The sequence below is a fragment of the Rhipicephalus microplus genome, chromosome 1 (genome assembly GCF_043290135.1).
Source record: "Rhipicephalus microplus isolate Deutch F79 chromosome 1, USDA_Rmic, whole genome shotgun sequence".
NCBI classification, from domain to species: Eukaryota; Metazoa; Arthropoda; class Arachnida; order Ixodida; family Ixodidae; genus Rhipicephalus; species Rhipicephalus microplus.
Window position 1 is genome coordinate 99,652,505 of NC_134700.1, and position 17,172 is coordinate 99,669,676.

The window sequence follows — 17,172 nt, forward strand, 5'->3', positions numbered from 1 at the left end:
CACTTATACCAGAAAATTTGATGTCTGGTTTGAATCTGTCAGTACTGTACTTAGATTTAGGTGCACGGTAACGAACACCAAATGGCGAAAATTTCTGGTGCCCTCTTCTATGGCGCTGCTAATAACCATATTGTGGTTTTGTGACGTCAAACCCCGTCAAATATTATTGAGATCACACACAGTACTCCAGTACTCTAGTATATTCAGAAGATTCCGCGAGCATCACCAATAATTCTAGAAGGTGCAATTAGTGGTGCACAAAACACAGTTACCAAATCACTGACGGCCGATAACTTTAGGTATACAGCGTGGTTTGCTTGTACATTGAGTTACATGGTTTGTGAGGCACATTTTAGCCCAAATAGAGAGGTTCCTCTCAACCAAAAAGACTGCCATCATATTCATAGTCACCACCATGTCACAATGCGATAAGTCTGAGACGTTTCTTGGGTGCGCATGTTTTCTCGGGGTAGACAAATTGTTCAAAGATTGCACGTGAGTACAACGAGAGCGAACACTTTATTTACGTCAGCAAATAAGTATGTTATGACAAGTCATTGGAGTTTTATGTGCTCTTCGTATACACAATGCGGCCAAAAAAATTTCTCAAATGGCGTTGTAGTTGATCTACACCGTTGATTTCATTCTGCATAAACAGCTTTTATGGACAAAGTAAAGTTGCACACCGGTATTTTAGCCATCGGGATCTGGCACCGGCATGGCTGTCAGTCACTCACGGCTCGTCTTTCTTCATGTTGCGCAGATGCTGGCAATTTTCCTTGGTTCTGGAGCAACAACGTGTCCTATCTTCGATGACGGCACAAACCCGGATATCTGCCCGGCTTTTCAACTGCTGTCGGATTGCTCCTCACTGCTGGATGTGCTAGCGCTGTCGGCACCGTTCGGCTACCGTTACTTAGTCTGGAAACCCGGGACGCTACAGGACGGCGCAGGGCTACTTAAGCGACTACTGCAACCACCCACTTTGGGATCTGGCACCGGCATGGCTGTCAGTCACTCACGGCTCGTCTTTCTTCAGGTTGCGCAGATGCTGGCAATTTTCCTTGGTTCTGGAGCAACAACGTGTCCTATCTTCGATGACGGCACAAACACGGATATCTGCCCGGCTTTTCAACTGCTGTCGGATTGCTCCTCACCGCTGGATGTGCTAGCGCTGTCGGCACCGTCCGGCTACCATTACTTCGTCTGGCAACCCGGGACGCTACAGGACGGCGCAGGGCTACTTAAGCGACTACAGCAACCACCCACTTTGGGATCTGGCACCGGCATGGCTGTCAGTCACTCACGGCTCGTCTTTCTTCAGGTTGCGCAGATGCTGGCAATTTTCCTTGGTTCTGGAGCAACAACGTGTCCTATCTTCGATGACGGCACAAACCCGGATATCTGCCCGGATTTTCAACTGCTGTCGGATTGCTCCTCACCGCTGGATGTGCTAGCGCTGTCGGCACCGTTCGGCTACCGTTACTTCGTCTGGCAACCCGGGACGCTACAGGACGGCGCAGGGCTACTTAAGCGACTACTGCAACCGCCCACTTTGGGATCTGGCACCGGCATGGCTGTCAGTCACTCACGGCTCGTCTTTCTTCAGGTTGGTTATTCTTATCGCCTTGTTAACGGAAAGCCGTTTAAAAAATTGGTGCCAGATCCCAACTCGCTGTCGACTACGATTGTTCAAAATGTTTTCCTGCTGGGTGCAAAATTTTTGTCATGCATGCGTGTTGCTCGAATGTTGCTGCTTCTGTCTGGGTATGTAGAACAAAACCCGGGCCCTCTGACATCCCAACAAGATAAAGAAATGTTTGATGTCATCATGACACTACCGTCAATGCAACAGCAACAGACTGAAATTCTTTCGGAAATTCGTTCCATTCGAGCCGACCAACAAGCACTCGAACAAAAGCTATCGCAACTGGCAGAAAAAGTCAAGCTCGTGGAAGATAACGTGTCCCCTTTACGGGATGACGTAACGCAACTACTCGCTCAAAATGAAGATCTTGCTGATACCTGCGCCAAATTACGGGACTCGTATGAGGACCTGGATGGCAGATCTAGAAGAAACAATTTGATAGTTTATGGCCTTCCAGATACTGTAAATGAAACGTGGGCTCAGTCAGAGGCTCGAGTGATTGCCTTGTGCTCCGAAAAACTGAACGTGGCAATCAGCACTGCTGCCATTGAAAGAGCTCACAGGCTAGGACGCTACACAGCGGTAAAGGCAAGGCCCATAATTCTGAGGTTTTTGTCATTTAAAGACAAAGAACGTGTGCTTGCTGTTGCCTCAAAGCTGAAAGGAACTGAGTTCGCGTTGAGTGAGGACTATTCCAGTAAAGTTCGACAGGAAAGGAAGAAATTGATTCAGTTCGCCAAAGACCGTAAAGCAGAATACAAGTTGCATTTTAATAAAATGAAAATAGGCAACGAAACCTTCGTATATAATGCTGAAACTGACACCGTGACCAGGGATACTCGATAGCCACTAACGAATGCAGCTTACCGTAAAAAGAAACCATTCGGCAAACACGATCTCGTATGTATTGTAGTAAATTGCAGAAGCCTCAAAAATAAAACTATAGAGTTCAGTTCCTTGATAGAATCAACAAATCCGCACGTAGTCATTGGTACAGAATCATGGCTTGACAACACAATTAGCGACAGCGAAATGTTTCCCTCTGGCTATACCGTATATAGTAAAGACCGTAATTGCCATGGTGGTGGTGTATTTGTTCTCATTCAAGATAGCATAGCTAGCAATTCTATAAGCATCGAAGCCGACTCATGCGAAACTGTCTGGTGTAAAATTTTGCTACAAAACGGTTCTTCCGTTGCCATTGGCTCATTTTATAGGCCGCCCGGTATAAGAACTGCCCATCCTCTCTTTCAGTTGAGCAACGTTTTATTAAGTTTGCAAACAACGCACGTAATTCTCGGAGGCGATTTTAACTTCCCGGATGTAGAATGGAAGTCCTTTAAACCCGTGTTAAACACAACGTTTTTCCTGTGTACTACCTTTAGGGAGATGATTAATGCCCACTCATTATTTCAATTTGTCGAAGCGCCAACAAGAATTGGTGGTGACAGTGCAAACATTCTTGATTTATTTTTGTGCAGTGAACCGGATCTTGTATCCTCTGTTGTCACGGTCCCTGGTATCAGCGACCATGAAGTTGTTGTCACTAAAATGTCTTGTAGTGCTAAAAACCGCCGCGCTCAGGCACCCCGCAAAGTGTTCTCATATGAAAAAGGTGACTACCCATCACTGTCGCGTGAACTGGATGCATTTTTTCCTGAGTTCCAATCGCATAGTTCATCGTTAGACATGAATGCGCAGTGGAATTTCTTCAAAACAAAGATAATGTCCTTGACCCCAATTTTCATTCCTTCGTGTATCATTTCGGCCAGGCGACGCAATGATAAACCATGGTTCAGTAGGGAACTCCGATCAAAGATAAATAGAAAGAATCGATTGTATCGAAAGTATTGCCAAGTGCCTGATCCTGCGTTGCTTTCAAAAATGAAAGAGATAGGCAAAATGGTGACAAAAGCTATGCGCAGAGCACAAGAAATGTACCTTTGTGATCTAGGCGAGAAACTTAAAACCAACCCCAAGGAAGTGTGGAAATACGTGAAAAATAAAAGTAATTCTAGACCCACTATTCCTGACATCATGGACGGGATAAATTACGAATCTAACACGGAAGCCAAAGCTCAGGGTTTCAATACATACTTTCAGTCTGTGTTCTCGCACCCAGTTAACACATGTAGTCCATGCCAGAATGATGGCTCGCTCCCGCAAATGAACGACATATCCAATGTGCGTCCCATATTAGAATATGCCTGCAGTGCCTGTACACGCCCTGGAGCGTGTACAGGCACGCGCAGCACGCTTTGTGGCAAGCAATTATAACTTTATCATAAGATCAGCTGACATTCGTTCAGGATTGCAATGGCCTCTGTTAGCTGACCGGCGAAAATACCTACGACTGTCCCTATTTTACAGCATATTCATGAACAAAACAGGAATCGACAAGGATCAGTATATAAGGCCACCTACCTATGTGTCACCCCGTACTGACCATTCTTTAAAACTGCGTGAATACACTTCCAGGATCAACGCATTCAAATACGCCTTTTTTCCAAGAACCACGCATGAGTGGAACGGCTTGCCAGAGGAAATTGTCTCTGCGCCTCCCTTATCTTTTGTTAAAAATTTGCACAATATTTTGTTGAACTAATCATTACTGTACATTTCTGATGCGTTCCGTACTAATTATTTTCCTTTGTTTTTATTGCCCTGTGTTACCAATAGCACTCTTCTCTTTCAACGTTTGCTTTGTATTTGCAATTTGATGCCTTATTTATGACAGTGTTGTTTCACTTTGTTGTTTCACTTTGTTATGACTATGTTCTTTCAAACGATACAGCCTTTTATCCGCAACCATCTTTTTCGGTATATCGACTGTACTGTATTCTTTTGCTTGTTCTCCCCCCTACAATAATGCCCGTAAGGGCGATGTAGGTACATGTATAAATAAATAAATAAATAAATCGTGCAAAGTCTTCTTATAGAAGCTATTGGTGTTAGATGCCAAATTACTAGCTGGCCGGCCATCTGAGCAGCGAGTTCCATCAATTACAAAGTGACAAGCAAGAACCACTGTCACCGAAGAGTTGTTACGTTAAGACGCGAAAACAAACCAAAATAAGTGCTTTCGAAAGTAAACTATATGTACTTTGAGCAAGAAAAACAAGAGCTTTAATATAATTAGTGACATTTCATTAAAATGAAATGAAATTGATCACATCTATGAATTATGCAAGCATTTTGGATAGGCATTTGTTACAACATTATGGGAGTCTTTCTATATTATAAGAAATTTGCGAATGTATCGATGTATCTTGAGGCACGATTGGGAAATATCGTATCGGATACAATCATTGCGGTACTATCTTTGTCACTAATCCTATTGGGGAGGCAGTCAGCGGGTAGATTCCCAGGACTGACAAATCAAATCCCCCCCCCCCCCCCCCCCGGGAACCCGGGAAGCACCATGAAATCACGAGCAATTCTCTCTTCAGTGCGCCAGCGTAGGCTGGTTGTGGACCAAAGACCGAGACAGAGCCAAGAGTTGATAAAACAAACAAATTATATTCTTATTTAGGGCAGCCTATGCATCGGAAAACCACGCGCACTCAATTTTTCAAGACCTCGATTCACCTGTTCGATAAAGAATTGTATTTTTATTGATGTAATGAAGTGACATCTTGTCACGACATGTTCGCTTCCTGGGATCCTTTATTGCGCCACATGTGTGGAACCACGCGTGTGAAATAACTAAAACCAATTGTCAGAACAGCGCTTGTTCGTGTCCGTTCCTCTCAGTCATCAGTTCGGGTTGCGCTGCCCGCAGCCAATTCGTGCACACTCGACAGATATCAATCACAATATAATTCACAATATAACTCTGATGGTAGGACGTATTTCTCATTGTTGGGACGTATCATGAATGTTTATTTTCCAGGAACCACTCACGCAAAGTCCACCGCTGATTGTCATTCCATTGCGCCGGTGACCTCTGTGATTCTCATCCTGGAACACAGCTCCCACGCAACTTCCACGGCGTCATCCCCCCATTCTTCGAGATCAACTGTCTGCAATTGACCCAACGAAATTTCGCCGGCATCACCATGCTCTACTCACTGACATACCGTGACCAGTTGACTCCTGACGCTCCGCCACCACCTGGTTATGTCATTTCGCGTCTCAATTCACGAATCATCCAGTGTTCTCGTCGGCGCGCAGTACAGTCAAGGCTACAGAACAGGTTATATTTTTCTCGTCGGTTTCCCTCATCGTAAGGTTACTTGGCACAGCATCATGTTTCCCTTTGTGATGTTAATATGCATCACCTGGCGTTTGATCCGAGAGAGCTTGTTGGCGGCGGCCGTTTCGAGGCGTAGAGAAGGTGGCTCACGGCGTCTTTTGACGCTTTTTTTTTTTCGCTGCACTCGCTCCAGCGCGACACACCGGCGCCCAGATTTCACGGTTCCGTTTGAAATTGTCGACGCGCGCTTAATTCAGCACTCGTTTGCGACAATATTTCATCTGTATCTCCGATACATCATCCCTGAGTAACCTTAATCGCACGCGATACAATTTCAAAATACCTTCGCCCGGCCCTGCCTGTGCCCAACATCCTTGAACGCGCCTTGCGTACACATATAGAAGTGTCCCAAACTTAAGAGTACATAGATCTTACGCCGTGGCTCACATATAGGAATAAGTATCCATCTTTCGACATTTCGAAAGAGCAGCTACGAATGAATGACCGGCTAGAAGAACTTGGAGCTACTGATACTGCAGGGTGGGTGAAGTTGTCTTACCTTAAATTTGATTTTAATATGCAATTACTGGACGCCCTGTTTACATTGTTTCCACATTGGAGGTGCTAAGGGCAATCATTCTAAATTTCATATTATTCACCTCACGATTCAACTCTGCGTTGCAGCGTGAGTGACCGAATGTATTTTCAATAAATTTTCATTTGTGTGCAAACCGCATCTTTAATCAACGCTTTCCATGTCTCACATAACTTTTAGTCTGCTTGCTCCTCTCCGGCATGAAAGATGCTAAGATGACTCAGGCAGCCACGTCAAATGCATTATCTAATCACAGAGCCACTACGCGCGCACATTCCTAACACGGTAACATTATACAACGCCAAATCAGCTCCGCTGGCGCATCCGCACGTGCTCTGCGTTCGTCAAACAGAAAGTCCTGATCGATCTGATATCGGCTAATGCACTGACTGTACCAAGTTCAATCAGTTAATTCAACTGGCATTTAGGTCAGAGAAAGAGTATTGCCGTTCATTGTTTTCGCTGTCGAAGATGGAGATGGCGTGCCGAGAGGCATAAAGTTTCTTAATATACACTAGAGGGAACTCTGGCGCTAGTGTCTATGGGAGCTGCAACGCACGGCACTTCAGCGAGCATGGGAATGATGGGTAGTACACACATTTGTCTAAACTTCGTACTTCTGGCCTGATCTTGGCTCCATGTGTGTTCGTGTGGCTTGGAGTTGTTTTCTCACGAAATAAAAATCAGCAAATGTTCAGTGATTGGGCTTCACCACCTCATTATTTTAGACTTACCTTTCCAAACTGGGTCACGAAGTTCAAAAGGTTTGAATCTTTATTTCAAAACAAAACCGAAACACAGCAATGAACAAAGCCGCAAGTACGATTCGCCGCCCGCAAGTACGAAAACTAGACAAATGAGTGTCCTACCCATCATTCCCATGGTCGCTGAACGAACGCATCGCCAGAGTGCCCTCTAGTTAATTTTAGGAAACTCTATGCCGGGAGGAAGCACGCGCTGTGGCGCCTCTAGCGGGTGCTTAAAGGGGCCCTGAGACACTCTTTGGAGTAGTCATGAAATTAGTTCGCTAAAACAGAGTATAGCCTCACAACTTCAACGCCACAAAAGTTTTAGGAATCCGTCCAGTACGAGCGAAGTTACAAATATTTGTCACACGCTGATCACATTCTCCCTTCTCTCGTCCCGTCGAAAGCGCTGGCAGCTTAGCAGGGAGGAATGCAGGGGCAAAGAAAGTACGTCACACGCGCCTTGTGACCTTGAGCACTTTTTTTTTTGTTCGCCGAATCCATGGCGTTTTTAAGGGCCATCGCGCGCGCACGTGTGGACAAGTGGCTGCCTTCCGTGGCGATCTCTGTAATGACTGAGTGCGCCCTGTTCAAATCAGCCGAAAGCTGATAGATGGGCTTACTACGAGTAACTTTTGGGCTTATTGCGGGATTTTTCGAGAGAAGAGAAATCAATTTTTAGCTGACTTTGATAATTTATTGTGACTTCCAGGCCGCACACTGCACTATATTATTTGGCTCACGCGTTGTCGGGATTCTCCACCACCAATCGGCAGCACTTTCTGACTATGCTCAAAACGTTATGTCACGCCGACGGGGCGACAAGGGTTGACCCTGAACAGCTTCGCCCGTAAGAAAGTAAAAAAAAAAGAAAAACATGGCACTTGTGACCTATGGCAGTTACAACCTGTTGCGGTTATAAGTTCTTATAGCGAACGGAGGGTTCTTCTTGCTTCATGCGACTTCCTCTGTCAGCATTCCCGGACCTTTGCGGGTCCTGCGTTGCAGACCACGTTATCCAAAAGAAAGCGAAATGCAAGCGAATGCACTTTAACGTAATATAATGTTGAGCTTGTTGGCTTAGCTTCTTAGCAGGCAACGATGCGAATACAGCGCAAAATCCGGTCAATCGCTCTTGTCGCGTCTATCTGCGCTGTTTCCTGCTAACAAGTCAATGCGCTTGCTATCTTAGTCATATGTGCGGTCATCACGCCAGCGTCGCCAAGCTGTTTGTCGTCATCAAAATACACATATCTTTGTTCTCGTCAATATAATAGGATGCGAATGTTCAGTGCTATATTGTTACGTAGTTGCGACTCCGAAGGACGCAGAACCCAAGACTGTAAATATGGAACTCATTGTATGGACCTGTGCCCAGCAAAAGAGGTAACATTACCACTCACGGGCTGACAAAGAGGGGGTCGGGTGTTCAGAACCAACTTCCGCATTATTATTTTTTATTTATTTGAAGGTACCTTACAGGCCCCAGGGGGGGGGGCACTGAGTAGGGGGGGGGGCAATACACAAGATATATGTTCATATACATATCAAATTGGGAAAAATACATTGGAAAAGAAACAATCATAAAATAATAAACAGAAAGCAGAAATCATTTCAGTTAAATATGTACGCACGCATGCGAACAGTAAGTGAAAGGGTGCGTTTCTTGGGCACAAGAAACGAAGCGGTTACAAGGCACAGGTCGTGAACATAGTTGCAACAATCTCAAAACGAGTTCATATTTAAAAAAAAATGAAAACCTTTAACGATACATTTTATAGCGGCAATACAGCGGGGCGCATTTCCTGCGCGACGAAAAAGAAAAGAGGCGATAATCGGCATAATTGCCAGTCAGAGTCAGCTAATCTGAAATAACATACCACGAATTTACTACGCTGATAGTGTAGGGCAAAAAAGTTCCAAAATTCATCTTTGCGCTACCATAACGCATCTACGCGGTGAAGTTTGTGAAGTTGCTCGATAACATATGGCAGCATGTGTCGTGGTTTGTCTGAGCAGCAACGTGATCAGGCAAACTATTCAAGAGAAGAATGGCACGAGGAAGTGTGGGCTTGTTGAACGCGTTTGTTGAGCCGTATGTATGAAAATAGCTAAGATGATTGTGTAATCTACGTGAGGTGAAATATGGTTTGTGCAGACCAGTCACGGTGATTCAAGAGGAGTGGGTGATTTTATGAAAGAATGTAGTCAAGGGGGGGGGGGCAATGTCGTGACGGATGTTCAATATCTTGAACATCCGTCAGGCGAAAGTTTCTGCTTTATATGTGATATACTGGAATGGGGTCTGTAGTTGTTGGCAATGAAGCGGCTTGCCCTATTCTGGATTCTTTCCAATCTATCAATTAGGTATTTTTGATGGGTAGACCAAATATGACAGGCATTCTAGTTGAGGGTGAACCAGAATCAAGTAAGATAAGTTGCAAATTGTTGGAGGTGCAGCTTTCAAGTTACGTACGTCTCAAGAAACCTAGTGATCTGGAAGCGTTGGTTGAACCATGATAGAGTAGGTGTAAGTATAACACCCAAGTACCGATATTGCGTTGCAGTGGATAGAATGGACTGAATAATGCTGTATTGAAATTAGGATCTGCTAGATTTACGTGTGAATGACATTACTATGCATTTTGAGACATTTAGAGTCATGAGCCATGTACTACACCAACCATTAATTACGTCGAGGTCATTTTGGAGCGACAGGGGATTTTTAAAGTTCTTGATTGGATGGTGAATAATGCAGTTGTCAGCAAATACTGCAAGAAGAGACATGTTGTGGAAGATAATTGATAAATATGAAAAAAAGTAATGGTGCGAGTATACTGCCTTTTGGTACACCTTAAAAAACATCAGTTAGGGAAGGAGAAAAATTCTTGACTGTTGTGTACTGCAGACAATTAGATAGAAAATTGAGAAACCACGATAGTGTACAGAAGTCTTATTCTAAGGTGGAAAGTTCCGATATCAGGCGACAGTGTGCAACCTGGTCAAAAGCCTTAGAATAGTCCAGGAAGACGCAGTCAGTTGATAATTATTGCCTATATGTGCATGAAGATCTGTGGTTAATTCAAACAGCCGAGTCTCACACAAAAAGCCCTTTCGGATACTGTGTTGATTTTTGTTAAAATAAATTGTTGGATTTCATATATCTGTAAATATGCGAAGCGGTGATGTGTTCTAGCATTTTAGAACAAATATTCATAACTGTGTTTGTAGACTCGAAGAAAGACCTATGAGGTCCTCCCGTAAACTGCCCCCTCCTTTCACAGAAGCTGGCCTGCACTCCTCGGAAAAATTCTTTATACACTACCACTTAAAACGCAGCAATAGCGGTGAGCACAGTCATCGGTCGTTGGCAGATTGATCATCGATGAAATAAGTCAGGTTTAAATATGCACTATCGAACATTCCAGAGTTGTTGATTGTGCTAGCAGTAGCTTCATAACAACTCGCATGGTTTGCGCAATCGTATCGGAAGAGTCTCGGATAATTGTAAAACTTGCCACCCTTGCTGGCGTGCTCCCGCCTTGCGGTGGTCACCCGTACGAGTATAACAGTGCTTCGTGAGTAACATTTTAGAAATTTGTCTTGTCGGCCGTACCCTGTCTCATCTCGCGTGGTCAGCAGGCTTTTTTTTTTCATTTATATAAGAAATAAACGAAGGAGTTGTTGTCACTAATAATTGGTGATGGCTACCGCTTTCCACTTGGTTGCTACCAAATAGAAATGAACAAAACTGCTATATTTACGTATTTGCAGTCCTCGATTGGCCAGTCGAAAAGTTCTCGTCTGGCGGAGTAAACACATAGTCATGATGCGCACTTTCAATCTAGTCCGCTCAATATTGGTCACAACTGTTCGCTAAATAGGATGTCTTGAGGGGCTATTAGGTTCATTCTGCGCAGAAAAGATTGCGCTATATATAAAAGAACACCACAAAGAGGGAGCAATTAACATTGCGCTCCATCTGTTTAGTGTTCCTTCTTTGTGGAGTCCTTTCCTATTAAGCGCAATTTTTCCAGCACTATTGGGCATAGGTCGGTGAGCTCACTGATGAGTCGACGCATTAAGAATCACTCAGACTCACATTGAGACATGAGTCCGAGTCGGATGACGTACGGGTGAGTGATACTTTGGTGAGTCGGAGCCACAGTGAGTCGGTTTGAACAAAATTTTCGTGAGTGTAACCCAGAGTGAGTTCGGCCCAGGAAAATTTGCTTCCTACTTAGGGTCCCATGTACTCATCTTCAAAATTACTATCAGCCTAACTTCGATTACCATTTACACACACGTATATTCACACGCATTCCAATGTCATAGATAAACCCATTTAATTGTTATAGATAAGAGGCATGAATTACGTAGGCAGTGCCTTGACGCCCCCCACCCCTCCGCCAACTCCTCCAAGAAGTTCATCATATACATATGCCTTATGAAGTCATCTTTTCACCTAACTTGTATGGGAGCACTCATAACTCGTATTTCAAAGTACTATATCGAACGTCGCCAAAAAGACAGTGCATTACGTGAGATATTGGTGTTAAAGAGCATTTACACCTTTATATAGAAAGCTAAATCTAAGTTGACGTACTCGCGAGTCGACTTACTCAGATCGAGCCATGAGTCTGCAGATGAGTCTACGTGAGTCCAGGTAAGTAATATTTTGGTGAGTTTGAATCCGAGTGAGTTCGGTTGAAGAAAACTTACGCTACTGTGAGTCCGAGAGAGCCCGGCTCAGAAGAAGTTGAGCAAGTCTGAATCCGAGTGAATCCACAGCTCGAAATGTAGTTCATGAGTGAGCTGGAGTGAGCTCTACGAATTTTGCCGACATGTGCTCTTATGTGTATTAAAGAAAAAAAAAGATTGGAGTACTTTCACTGCTTTGTGGCCTAAAACATGACTAACAATGCCCAAAATCAGGGCTCAGCAAAACTAACAAGGTCAGAGATAGCATCCACAACTATAGCAATAACCAAAATTTAATCGTGATGTTTACCTAAAAGGCTAAAAAACGCTTCTGTAGGATACGCGCGCCACGCAAGAGAGAACGCTACCGTGTCGGCAAGCACGGCAAGGGTATCACTGGTTTACCCTTTCTACGCACTTGCTTAGTTTTCACAGTTCTGGAGCTGCTTTGGTTATGCAGGATTTGCGACTGCATCAATACCTGCGAAGAAAAACATCAGCGCGAAATTTGGCGCGATATCTAGAAGTATAGATACAGACCAGGGCCTACACGAGATAGACATAGGCGCAAGGTTTATCGCGGAATTCAGAACTACTCCAAGACTTACATAATAATTACATTTGAGCCACATTAACGGCACAATAAAAATACTCTTTTCACATTATTTCGAGCACTTACTTTATAGACATATATTCAAGCCAAACATGTGAACCGCTGAGCAGTCTAGGCTTGTGCTAACAGTCAAGATTATAGGCTTGACCCATATCAGCTTTAACTGTATTGGTTTTTCGGCCAATAGGTAGTGCTGAAATGCAAGGCCAGACGTACCGGTTGTGTGTCCATTTTACGACTTTTTGAAAGAGCAGCAGCGAGCTGCGTCGAAAAAATGTTCGATGATTTAGAGAACCATGTACTCTACTATGGGAGAGTAATATCTGCCTGACGAAACATACAAAATGGGGGATTCATTGTTGTTTAGAACTAATGTTCGACGATTAAGTGTGTGTTGTACGCTACTGTGTGAGAGCAGTAACATGTCCCAGTTTCATCAATGTGTTTAGGAAAAGTGTTTAACGATTTGGAATACTTTTTCCTCAACTAGAGCAGCGAGCCGTCCCGATACACAAATGCTAGAGTCGGCAAGCAATGTAGTCAAATTTGGTTGAAACTGTGTTTAGAATATGAGTTCAGCGATTTTGAGCACTTTGTACTCAATTATGTGAGAGCAGCGAGCCGCCCCCAGAAGTCTGTTAAAAACTCTCTCCTGTGTGTGTCTGTGTGCTTAGGAAAAGTGGTTAACGTTAGAGCACTCGGTACTTTACTATGAGAGAGCTGAAAGCCGTCCCTTGGGCATCACACTTGATGAGGCCACGACAAATTGTTGAAGTGTGTTTAGAAAAAAGCAGTTAACGATTTTGAGTACTCTGCTCTGGGAGAGCATAAAGCCGTCCCATGTGCCTCACACTTCATGAGGCCATGTCAACAAAAATTACGCCGTGAACCCGAGCTTGACTACAACAGCGTTCGGTTCACATGTGAGGCCTCCAAAAATATTTGCAGTCTTACCCAGACTCACACTGTGTGTTTAGACAAGGTGGTTAACTATTTAGAGTACTTGGTACTCTACTATAGAATAGCATAAAACCGTTCCGTGGGCCTCACACTCGATCAGGCCCTGTTCACAAGAGAGGCTGTGTTTAGAAAAAGTGGTTAACCATTTAGAGTGCTTAGTACTCTACTATAGGAGAGCTGAAAGCCATTCCGTGAACCTCTTTAATAAGCTCTTAACCTCTTTTGTGTTTCGAAAAAGTGTTGAACAATTTAGAGTTGCTACTCTACTATGATACAGTTAACAGACGTCCGCATGCAACTGAAATATTATATTGTGTGTTTAGAAAAAAATGTTATCATAATTGTTATGTTTGCACCAGTCATATACCTTCGTCATCCATTCACGTAATGTAATACCAAATTTGGTATATGTGACGCTATCGAAACGGCCGTGAGCGCATCATGAGTGTAAGATGTAGTGATGTTGTTACATGACACGCATGTCATGATTTTCATGTTAGGGTCGGTCACTTGTGATCGCCATGCAATCATGTCGTACCATACCAGTTTTGCAACATGCCATGTGAACGAAACCACCGCAAGAGCTGCAGGACCATGAAATATAAATCATAACATGCATGACATACATGTCATAATTTTCATGTTATGTCTAGTCAAATATGTTCTTCATACAGTCATGCTATGTCATACCAAGTTTAGTATTGATACCATTATCGAAACAGCCAGGAGAGCTAAAAGTCGTAGGCGGCTAGATAGATAGATAGATAGATAGATAGATAGATAGATAGATAGATAGATAGATAGATAGATAGATAGATAGATAGATAGGTAGGTAGATAGATAGGTAGATAGATAGATAGATAGATAGATAGATAGATAGATAGGTAGATAGATAGATAGATAGATAGATAGATAGATAGATAGATAGATAGATAGATAGATAGATAGATAGATAGATAGATAGATAGATAGATAGATAGATAGATAGATAGATACGTTCAAAGTCGCCGAAGTTCGCTAAGAAAGGCTTCGCATTTAATATATTCTCAAATATGGCAGATCAAGCAACATACAAATATGCACTCTCAGCCACAATATAATACAATACGTCACTGATAACAGATGCTCAAAACAACGTGGTATACAACACAATAAAATACTCTCAAAACAACGGGCACGAACAACACGCGCTACACTGCCATCTCATGCATTATCTAACTCAGACACTTGTGGACTAACATGTTCGTCAAAATAATTCAGTCCAAAGCTCTTGGAACAAAGCTTGAATGCTTCACTTCAAGAAAACACTCACTCAAACTCCAGTGCTGGTCGCCGCCCCGCTGAGGTTTCTCTTCCAGGAAATTTTCGCGTCATGAAATGTCCACACTTCAATTACGAAAATTGGGGGACCCTTAAGCTTCGCCTTTAGGAGTTGAACGCTATAGCGAAATCCCACCCCTAGCGCGTCCTTCAACCGCTCAGTGCATACTGATTATTATGCTTTGTTACACACACACGCGCGCACATGCACACAGTAGATTGTACCAGTGCGCGCGCTCGAATGGCACATGCAGGTTTTTCATCTAAAGCATGAGTCGCATGGCCTCTAAGATACACGCCGCACGCTTGCCTTCCCAGCGCCATAAAGAGTCTGACTATGCCTCACGGATGGCGGCACATTATCTAGCATTTGCTGTTTGCTTGATCAGCGCCTCGCGAAAGGCGTGATATGTTTTCGACTAGATAGACATATTTGTCCATTTTTATAGCTGTTTGAAAGTTCCTGTGTGTTTTTAGCGGCGTTTGCTGCACCATCCCGAACTTTTTTTACGCAGTTTCATGGCCTCCAATATGTGCATACAAATCACCGAACGGGCTCGTTTTCGTCGTGACACCTGTCGAACAAAATGCGGTAAGGAGACTCCTTCCACTACATTGCATTTATGCAGTGTTTCTATCTATCTATCTATCTATCTATCTATCTATCTATCTATCTATCTATCTATCTATCTATCTATCTATCTATCTATCTATCTATCTATCTATCTATCTATCTATCCGCTTACTACTTTGAGCTCTCCTGGCCGTTTCGATAATAATGTTGCCACTTTCCTTTCCCCAAGTTTTCTTATCGCCCCGTAACACTACGCAATTCTCAGCGTAAAGCGCACCTGCAGTGTTCGAGAAGCTTCAGGATTGTAGTCAATCATTTTGATAAGGTCACGACCACTCCCCGAACTATACAGATTATTCTGGAACCTACGTCACCACTAGCGATAACGCTAGAACATTCGATGGCAAGTGTATAAATGCCAATGCGCTTCGCCGCTTTTCAGGTGATCGACGGTCGATGCTCTGTTCGCCGCTATCAATGCCAGTGTTCTGCTGTAATCTGAATTTCCTTTCGTGTGGCCACAAGTTCGGCCCGAAAAAAGTTTCATTTTCAACCTGAAGTCGGCTCCTTTCATCAACGTCACGACGCCGTGACATCTGGTGGAGGTGCTGCCACTTTCATGTACCGGACGCCCCCGTCAAGCCGTGAAACCAGCCCAAGCCAAAAAGGGGACATCGACGCTAACCCCGAGAAATGAACAAGCCACCGTCAACTGGGTCTGCCACCAGAGTATGGGCATCAAAGACCCGGCAAACCACGACCCCGACCTTCAACACGGCGACAATGACAGCTCCTGCGCAAGCTGCACCAATTTTGCTCCAGCCCTTCAAGGAGCCACTAACTTTCCGCGGTACATCCCTCCAAGACCCGGAAAATTGGCTCGAGATATACGACCATGTCGATGCGTTGAACAACTGGAGCACTGAGGACAAGCTGCGACATGTCTACTTTTACTTGGAACACTCGGCAAAAACATAGTTTGAAAGCCGAGAGTCTTCAAACCCAGGACGATTTCCGCAGCGCATTCCTGCACATCTTCGCGAGTATCGTCCGGAAGGAGAGAGCCGCTTCATTGCTAGAAACCCGAGTACAACTCCCAAATAAAAAAGTCGCCATCTTACGGACGAGATGACCCAACTATTCTGACCTGCCGATGCTAATATGGTCGAAGACAAAAGAACTTCGGCTGCTTATGCGGCGTGTTAAACAAATACCCTTCACAGGACTTGTCCGCGACCCACCTACGACGGTCGCCGAGTTCCTCGTGGAACCTACAACTATAGAAAAGGCGCTTGAGATGCGGACAAGGCAGTACGACCGCCACTTAATGACAACGGATTACGCCAACGTTAAAGCCCACAGAGCCGATGATCTGCACGAGACCATCCGCGCAATTGTGCGTGAAGATTTGCGTAAGATGTTTCCGGAATCGCATCTTCGAGTAGACTCGATCACTGACATTGTTCGTGAATAAGTCCAGTAAGCGTTGGGAATTCCTGAACCTGAAGCGCAGTTTCATCCGCCGGCTATGAACTACGCTGCTGCAGTGCGTCGTAGCGCTCCCCCACCACGCCCACGTCAAGACGCCATACCACCGCAATTCCACCGCCAGACACCCCCGCCACCACCACCAACGCCATACCACCCACTTGCAGGCCGGCGCAACGCACTGAGGAAGACAGACGTGTGGCGCCCCCCCTCCCCCCCCCCCGATCACCGCCCACTCTGCTACCACAGAGGGGAAGCTGGCCACTCCTACCACCATTGTCAGTACCGACGGATGGGACTGCGTGGCTTCGCCGTCAATGCACGATGTCCGC

The 17,172-nt window shown here is 44.5% G+C and overlaps 1 protein-coding gene across 3 annotated transcripts in view; it reads right to left on the reverse strand.

Annotated features, from left to right (window-relative positions):
- LOC119178437 (mite allergen Der p 7) overlaps positions 1–17,172 on the reverse strand; it is a 45,768-nt gene that overhangs the window by 21,677 nt on the left and 6,919 nt on the right. The window lies entirely within an intron of this gene.